A 9,261-nucleotide genomic window follows, 5' to 3' on the forward strand; every position below is an offset into this window, starting at 1 on the left:
TCTGCTACAGTCCCACCTCCAAATAGTTACATAGGCAGTTTAACAAGATCTTATTATGTTACAAATCTGATCAGGTCACTACCCCTTGCCTTGTTTATTTTTGTAGCCTTTAGAGGGCTTAGTATATGATCTTGGTTATAGCAAGCATTCACTAATATTGATGGTTGATTGATAAATTATTAAGTTTATTTTCTTGTGGTACCTAAATTATAAAATTTATGCTTGTGGTATAAAAAAATATATGCATGCGACATCATGCATAATCAGTGGATGAGATATCAGCTTGAAGCTTCCATGGCTTCTGAAATCAGCCAACTCTATCATCTGATGACCAAAGGGCGAGCAGTCTTTCTGATGATGAGACGTATCCACTAAGAATGGAATTCCCAAGTGTGCCAGCGGCCACCTTAAAAGCAAGGATAGACTATAGCAAGAAACGGGGAGGAGGAGAGAAAACAGCACAGAACTCTGTTTAGTGAGAGATAGCAGGAAGTTTTTAGAAATTTATTCATACTTGGTGATATAGGCCATTCCTGTGACCATTACACATTAAACCATAGTAATATCTTTAGGTGCTGCATTTTTTGCTAGGAAGACGATCATTATAAAATCATATTTCTATTCACAATATTTTTTGAGTCCTTAATCAAATATGTGCCAAGGACTGTGCATGAGAAAATCTCCTAAAATGGTTCAATATTGGAAGCTTCACTTGCTCTCCGGAGAGGGATCCTAGACTACCTGAGGCTTGCTAGGATCTCCCAGAAAAAGACCATATTTTGTAAGTCCCTAAAATTAATCCTGCCAAGTTCCAATCAGCTCTACTCCTAGAGGTCGGCTCTTGGGGTAATATCAGACATTCCATCAAGTTCAGCACTACCTCCTTTTCCAAATGTATGTTTTCAAAGGCTTGCTACTTTTTTTCCTAATATGAAGTATCTTAAATTTGATAACTATGAGTTGTCAGTGAGACTATTATAAATTGCCATCGATGATGCAGTTGTTTTTCAAAAGCACTCCATCACACTTGTCGTTTGGAAATAAAAGCCACATTTTTTTGTGACACACAGAACAAATTGCACCAGACAAATCAAAGCACTTGGGCAACTAATGCCTTTAGCTCAGTTCTCCCAATTCCTCATGATTTTTTATTCAGTTTCTCTTCATGTTCTTCTTTTTTTTAATTCGAATTTTTCACCTCAAAGGAATTAACTAATGTAGAAGTTAGAAGGTGATCAGAATAATTTGGAATCCAAAGTATTCTTGTTCACTGTGAAGTTTTTAAGTGATACAAATTTTGTACTCCCTGCCCCAGATTATAGTTCACAAGGCAGAGAACAGACCAATAAGTTTAAGGCAATGTAAAAAATCATCATGCTTTTAAAAAATTAATCTCAGTTTTAAACCCACTAAAGTCTTAAAAATATCCATTGATCTAAACAGAAGAAACACCTGAAGCCCTGAGGCAGAGTAGCTTTCCAAAAAAAAAAAAATTAATATTTCATGTGTAAGGAATTTTTCAAGGTACATATCAGTTCTCAAAAACAGTGAGATAGGTCTGTTGAGTTCTATTGGGGGGAAGGGTGTCAGGTAAATTCTAAACATTTTACACCTTCTTTCTTGGTCAGCAAAAGCACCATACTCTGAAAACAATGAGATCTCCACATCTGTAATATAAAAGAAATAATAATAACTGTTAACGCTCCTTAAGTGCATACTGTATACTGGGCTCTATATTAAGCACTTTACCTGAATTATAATTTTTTTTATTACATCAACACTTTGAGATGTATGCTCTTGCCCTATATTACAAGTGAGGAAATGGAGGCCTAGAGAAGTTATTGCTGTTGTACAACTAGTACGTGGTGAAGTAAGTATTTAAATTGGATTTAAAAAAATTAATAGACTTTTTTAGAGCAGTTGTAGGTTCACAGCAAAATTCAGTGGAAAGTACAGAGAGTTCCTATATAACCCCTACCCCCACCTCCTAAATATACAACCTTGCCTACTATCCATACCTTCCACCAGAGTGATACATTTGTTGTAATCAGTGAACCTACATTAATACAGCAGTATCACTCAAAGTCCACAGTTTATATTAAGGTTCACTCTAGGTGTTCTACAGTCTTTGGGTTTTAACAAATATGTAATGACACGTATCTACCATTACAGCATCACGTAGAATAGTTTCACTGCTGTAAAATTCCTCTGTGCTCTGCCTTTTCATCCCTCTCTTACACTAACCCCTGGGAACCACTGATCTTTTTACTGTCTCCATAGTTTTGCCTTTTCTAGAATGTCATATAGTTGGACTCGTACAATATGTATCCTTTTCAGATTGGCTTCTTTCACTTAGTGTTATGCATTTAGTTTCTCCCTATCTTTTCATAGCTTGATAGGGCTTTTTTTCTTTTTTAGCTTTGAATAAGATTCCATTGTCTGCATACACACAGTTTACGTATTCATTCATTTACTGAAAGACATGTTGATTGCTTCCAAGTTGTAACAATTCTGAATAAAGCGTCTATAAACATCCATGTACAGGGATTTGCATGGATGTAAGTTTTCAGCTCCTTTGAATAAATACCAAGGAGCATGATTGCTGGATTGTAGGGTAAGAAAATGTTTAGTTTTTTAAGAACCCACCAAACTGTCTTCCAAAGTGGCTGTACCATTTTTCATTTCCACAAGAATGAATGAGAGTTGCTGTTACTCCACATCCTCTCCAGTATTTAGTGTTATCAGTGTTTTGGATTTTCACCTTTCTAATAAGTGTATAGTGATATCTTGTTTTAATTTGCAATACCTGATGACATATGGTGTGAAGCATCTCTTCATATGCTTCTTTCTATCTGTATCTGTGATAAAGTGTCTATTCAGATATTTTGTCCATTTAAAGTTGGGTTGTTCATTATCTTGTTGTTGAGTTTTAAGAGTTATATAATTTGGATAACAGTTCTTTATCAGATGTCTTTTAGAGGAGACATTACAACTGATACCGCAGAAATACAAAAGACCTAAGAGAGTACTGTGAACAGTTATGTGCCAACAAATTGGATAGCCTATAAAAAATGAATAATTTCCTAGAAACATTCAATATACCAAAATTGAATAATAAATAGAAAATCTGAACAGTCCAATAATGAGTAAGGAGATTGAATCAATAATCAGAAACCTCCCAACAAAAAGAGTCCAGGACCAGATGGCTTCACTGGTGAATTTTACAAAACATTTAAAGAAGAATTAACAGCAGTCTTTCTCAAACTCTTATAAAACCGAGTTTTCCCAAACTCATTTTCTGAAAGGAACATTATTCTGATATAAAAGCCAATAAAGACAATACAAGAAAAGAAAACTATAGGCCACTATCCCTAATAAATCTAGATGCAAAAATCTTCAAATTCATCAACACAATAAAAGAATTATATACCATGATCAAGTGAGATTTTCCCTGGGATGCAAAGGTTATTCGACATATGCAAATCAATACATTTTATACAGCAACAGCACATTAACAGGAGAAAGGATGAAAATCATATGATGACCTGAATTGATGCAGAAAAAACAATTAACAAATAAAACATCTTTTCATGATAAAAACACTCAACAAATTGGATATAGAAAGAACATACCTCCACATAACAAAGGTCATATATGACAAGCCCACATCTGACATTATATTCAATGATGAAAGGTTAAAAGCTTTTCTTCTAAGATCAGAAAAAAGATAAGATGCCTACTCTTGCAATTTTTATCCAACTTAGTACTAGAAGCTCTAGCCAGAGCAATTAGGCAAGAAACAGAAATAAAAGCCATCCAAATCAAAGGAAAGAATTAAAATTATCTTTGTTTGCAGATAATATGATCTTAGACATAGAAAACCTTAAGACCCATCAAAAAAATGTTAAAACTAATTAATAAACTCAGTATAGTTGCACAATACAAAATGAACATACAGAAATTAGTTGCATTTCTATACACTAATAATGAACTATCTGAAAAGTAAATAAAGAAAGCAGTCCCATCACAATAGTATCAAAAACAATAAAATGCTTAAGAATAAATTTATCTGAGGAGGGTGAAAGATCTGTAAACTGAAAACTATAAGACTCTGGTGAAAGAAATCCAAAATGATACAGACAAATAGAAAGATATCTTGTGTTTCTGAATTGGTAGAAATAATATCGTAAAGTGTCCATACTACCCAAAGCCATCTATACATTCAACATTACAATGATATTTTTTCACAGAAATAGAAAAAACAATTCTAAAAATTACATGGAACCAAAAAAGACCCTGAAAATTGAAAGCAATCCTGAGAAAAAAGAGCAAAGCTGGAGGCATCACACTTCCTGATTTCAAACTATACCGCAAGGCTATTATAATCAATACTTCAAAAAAAACAGAGAGACACATATACCAGTGGAAGTGAATCAAAAGCCCAGAAATAAACCCATGCATATATGGTCAACTGATATTTGATGAGAGAGTCAAGAATCTTCATAAATGGTGTTGAGAACACTGGATAATCACATGCAGAAGAATGAAATTTGACCCCTATTTTACACAATTTACACAAATTAACTCAAAATGCATTAAAGACTTAAATGTAAGAGATGAAACTATAAACTTCCTAGAAGAAAAGAACAAAATGGCTCCTCAACATTGGTCTAATTTTTATTTCTTTTCTTCTGCCTATTTTAGATTTAATGTACTCTTCTTTTTCTAGTTTCCTAAGGTGGAAGCTTAGATTACCAATTTTAGATCTATCTTCTTTTCTCATGTATTCAGTCAGTGTTATACATTTCCCTCTAAACATTGTTTCACTGCATTTCACAGATTTTGGTAAGTTGTATTTTTATTTCAATTGAACTAAAATTTTTTCATTTCTCTTGAGAAATAAAAGATGTGACTACAGATTTCTTCTTTGATCCATGCATCATTTAGAAGTGTGTTGTTACTCTCTAGTATACTGGGATTTTCTAGCTATCTTTTTGTTATTGATTTCTGGTTAATTCTAGTGTAGTCTGAGAGCATACATTGTATAATTTTCATTCTTTTAAATTTGTTAAGGTGTGTTTTATGGCCCAGAATGTGATCTGTCTTGATGAATTTTCCACATGAGCTTGAAAATAATGTGTATTCTGCTGTTGTTTGATGGATCATTCTATAGATGTCCATTATATCTGGTTGGTTGATGGTGCTGTTGAGTTCAATTATATCCTTACTGATTTTTCTGCCTGCTAAATGTGTCCCTTTCTGATAGAAAGGTTTTGAAGTCTCCAACTATAATACTAGGTTCATCTATTTTTCCTTAGATTTCTATCAGTTTTTGCCTTATGTATTTTGATGCTCTGTTGTGAGTACATATACACTAAAGATTGTTACATTTCTTGGAGAATTGACTCAGGTAGTGCCCCTCTTATCTCTGATAATTTTTCTTGCTCTAAATTCTGCTTTGTTTGAAATTAATATAGGTGCAGCAGCTTTCTTTTGATTAATGTTAATATGGTAAACACAATATGTTTCTAAAATTCTCTCTTAATCTAAGAAGCCACATATCTCAACATAAGCCACATATCTCATCAGGACATCCTGAGAACCATTCAAAATTTTGTCAGTTAAGACTGATTGCCCCATCTACTTCTCAAAGATGCTCCAGGGAGAGGATAGACATCCACTATCCTAGCCTGTGCTAAACAACTATACAAAAATAAAAAATTTAGCACCTTGCTCTCCAAGGAACAAATGTCATTTAGGAACCAATCCTGAGATTTGCCAGCACTAGACAATGTTTAAGAAAGGTTTAAAACTAGAGGCTCATGCCATGACTCACAATGTTCAGAATACCTGAAAAATAGAGTGATTGAGAAAATGATGAAGAATGCCTTATCTTAACTATCTGTCAAAGATCATCCTTGCATTACTGTCCTGTTGTATTAGTCTTGAAGTTAGTCCTTTGACCCTGAAACTTATTGTTGCCTGTGTAAGACATGTATGCCATAGAAGAAAAGTTGACATAGATGAAGATGGATTTAAAGCATTTGTAATTCTTTCCGATGGATATGTGAAGAGCTCTAAATGTCTTGCAGAGCACCAAAAAGGTTTTTGGAAGGGAGACAAGACAGATTATGTACATGTATACAGGACCTCCCTTTAAGTTTGATTTTGCCAACATTCTGCACTGGATGTTGAATCATAACCTCATTACAGCCTATAAAAATATTATGAAGTTGAAGACTTTGAAGAGGTTGGCATTATGTGATACCCTTATTTGTACATTGAATTAACTTTCCATCATCAGTTCACATACATTTATTGACCAAAATGGCAGACATTGAGTGTAGACTTTCTGTTGATACCAATGAGAAAAAGATTCAACCAAGTTTCTTCACTTCCGCTTTTAAATCACCAGAGACTTGGTTGTTGCAGAGACTTAGACTTCTAGCTCTAATTCACAGGACTCTGCAGAAGTTGAGAACAAAAGACACAATTATGTGATTGAACTATAATTACCCAGAAGTATTGGGAAACAGAGTTCCAGGCTTGAATTGGCAGAATTTTAAAGTAGTACATTTGTGGTATAGTAAAGATATAGAAAGCAAGATTTGATGTACAAATATTTTATTGCTGTTTGTTTGCCTTTTATAATAAAAACAATAACAATAACAACAAAGCTTTTGCCAGTTTTAATGCTTTTTACTTCTTAGTTGTTTAGATAAAGGAAGACCGGCCTAACCCATTCTGGTTTAGAATACAAGGCTTTCAAATCTAAAATGGTTAAAGTTTCTTATGAATATCTTCAAAATTAAGTATAAAAATATAGTCAGGCATTGTCTGTATTTTCTTTGAAATAGGTGTTACTAAGTTTGTGGCCAGAACTATTATATAAGAGACTCGTTTATAATTTTGATTTTTCTTCTTGAAGTAGAAAAATTACCAGCAGCCTTCTGATTGTGATGTGAGAAGCAGCCGAAAGAAAGTTGCATGTTAAGTATAACATACAACTAGCCTTTAAATAATACCATTTGATACCAATGATTATACAAAAAACACTTGTTTGATGTAGGACACTTAAGATAAGCCTGATTCTAAACCTATAATTTGCAAGTAAAGGACATTTTATACAAACTTAGCTTATTTTACAGCAATTACAGTGCATTAATGTTAGTATTCTTCACAGGTTTTTTTAAAGCAGCTTTCTTGCAGTTACTATCATATATAAACCTTCTTCCTTAAAGGAGGCAGTTAAAAAGAGGCTGTCCTATTCAATATGCATCTTTATTCAGGCCTTCCCAGTATGAGGATCACAGAATTGCCATTTTTGGTACTACTAAACTTTCTTTCAGAAGTTCTTTTTTTATAAAAGCGTTAGATTCTTGTAATATTGGCAGGGAGAAGTTTTATTTAATCATCTTATGATTTCTGCAGATTTCATCAGTTATCAAAAACATTTTCAGAAGTTTGAAGGCTAATGGACAAGTGGGGAGTCTCATATTTTAAGATAACTCTTAAAATAAAAAATTTTACTGGTTGATTCCAACCAAAAAAATAGAAAAGAAAAAACATTTCACTGGCATCAGAAACATATGGGTGTCAATGGCCACATATAATTTTAAAAATCTATATTAAGTAAAATTAGAAGGCAAAGTGGTGTCTTTGAGTGTTTGATGAATAATCAGGGAAATCATAACACAAAATGCCATATCAACGGCCAGGAACCCCACAGTATTTGACATGGGGTCTCAGGCAAAAAAAGAGAAAATGTGTTTAAGGAATGTTTTTGTTTTCCAACAACCAATAGTTAATTTAACAATTGTTTTACATTTTAACACCTCTGGGAAAGAGTGCTAAAATAGCAGCTCCCATGGAAAGGGGTTAACTGTTTGCTTTGTAGACACCAAATCAGTGAAACAGAGCATCACTATTGTATAGCAGACAGAAGATGTTGTAGTTCTTCTCTCTCTCCATGGTGTCCTGACTCCAGCTTTTCTCGGGATGCTGGAGATGGACAGGTAGTGCCAGGTTTGTGATGAAAGAATTCTCAGGACCTTTGTGGAGATAGTTAAATATACAATAAATTTGATCTAAATTACCAAGAGGCCAAAATTTATTTCCTGCCTATGGATGTTCTAAAGACCCAATAGGAATCTACCTTTCAACTTGTTCATGAGGATTCACTTCCCTTCAGTGAATAATAATCATAATTATTATTATTAACATTTTTGGACTTACTTTTTTGCTAGGTTCTGTGCTAATAATGCCTTATGCATTATATATCATTCTTCATTCTCATGTGACTCTGAAACGGGTACTAGCCCATTTACATGTATGGAAAAATGGCTTCACCAGTTTACATTCACAGTTACTAAGTGGTGGAGTCCAGTGTTGAACATAGGCAGTCTAACTCCACAACCCACCCTCTTAACCATTATTCCACCAACCACTCCACTCAATAAAGGAAAAGGTATATTAATCATTGTTGAAAATTTTACAGATTATAATTATTCCAGTGCTCTATTCATCACTACCAACCAAGTAACCATATCATCATCTCTAAGAGCTTCTCTGTGTTCTATAAAATGTCTCATTCTTGCCCTAGGCATGAACAGTGAGGAATGGGAAGAGGGGGTTGAAGGAAGAAGGAGGCCTTCTCACTATTGGAGAGCTGATTAATTTACAATTAGCAAAGTCCAAAAGGTACCTTTCTGAAACTTTTGCTTGGGGGGCCTAGAATTAAAACTTAGTCACTGAATCCTTTCTCTTTTGGGGGGAATAAGATCCATCACTAGACAAATGCTAACTTTCTAGATCTCAAGTCTCCTTTCCATGGCTCAACTGAGGCAGTTTCCTAACATGGAGTTCCAGTGTGGAGCCTCTCTCTACAGGTCATATGATTATGCCTTTTGTGCTGATTCTCAAAACTTGATCTTTTACTTTTTCAACTATATATTATGAAAAAATTTAAACATACAAGGAAGATGGAAGTATTAAAAAAATAGCATAATGAATAGCCATAAACCCATCACCCAGATGCAACACCCATATACCTACTAGTTAGATGTTAACATATTTCAGCATATTTGAATATATCTATTTATTTATCATGATCCTTTACTATTGAATACTGCTGTGTACCTCTTCTAAGAATAATAACATTCTCTTACACAGTCATATACCATTAACACATCTAAGGAAATTAATATTTCTCCAATATTATATAATACCCAGTCCAAATTCAAATTTCCCAATTTATTTCAA

The 9,261-nt window shown here is 33.8% G+C and overlaps 1 pseudogene; it reads left to right on the forward strand.

The window, feature by feature from the left end:
- Positions 1 to 255: 255 nt before the first annotated feature.
- LOC105302460 lies at positions 256 to 6,440 on the forward strand (annotated as a pseudogene).
- Positions 6,441 to 9,261: the final 2,821 nt, after the last annotated feature.

Source organism: Pteropus vampyrus, unplaced genomic scaffold (assembly GCF_000151845.1).
Source record: "Pteropus vampyrus isolate Shadow unplaced genomic scaffold, Pvam_2.0 Scaffold273, whole genome shotgun sequence".
NCBI classification, from domain to species: Eukaryota; Metazoa; Chordata; class Mammalia; order Chiroptera; family Pteropodidae; genus Pteropus; species Pteropus vampyrus.